We start from the raw sequence: 420 nt of genomic DNA on the forward strand, positions 1-420 counted from the left end.
TAGGTACTAGATTACCACAATGCTCTTATAGTGCGCTATTCACTTTAACGCTGCTGCTCTTGTTGAATCTAAGGTTTGTAATTCAGAGCCTAAGAGTTCTCTGTGAGAATTCAAAGCCCCCCCCCCCGCAACTGCAATCCAAAAAGCAAGGAGGCAGCAGAACAATAAAAGTGGAATAGCAGCATTCAAGACTGTACTGGTAATGTGGACAGTCTTAAGACAGTCTTTCAGGAGGGGCTTACTGTACATGTATGTCATTGGACTCCAAGCAAAAAATGGATGCGTTCATGGCAATATAACCCTCTAGAAATATTTACGAACTGGATGTCTTCAACCATGGGGATCAACTCTTTTCAGTTGTGGCTTTTTCTCTTGGAAAAATCTCCCACATCTTACACGGGAACCTGTGGCAGGTTGAAG

Source organism: Sceloporus undulatus, chromosome 2 (assembly GCF_019175285.1).
Source record: "Sceloporus undulatus isolate JIND9_A2432 ecotype Alabama chromosome 2, SceUnd_v1.1, whole genome shotgun sequence".
NCBI lineage: Eukaryota > Metazoa > Chordata > Lepidosauria > Squamata > Phrynosomatidae > Sceloporus > Sceloporus undulatus.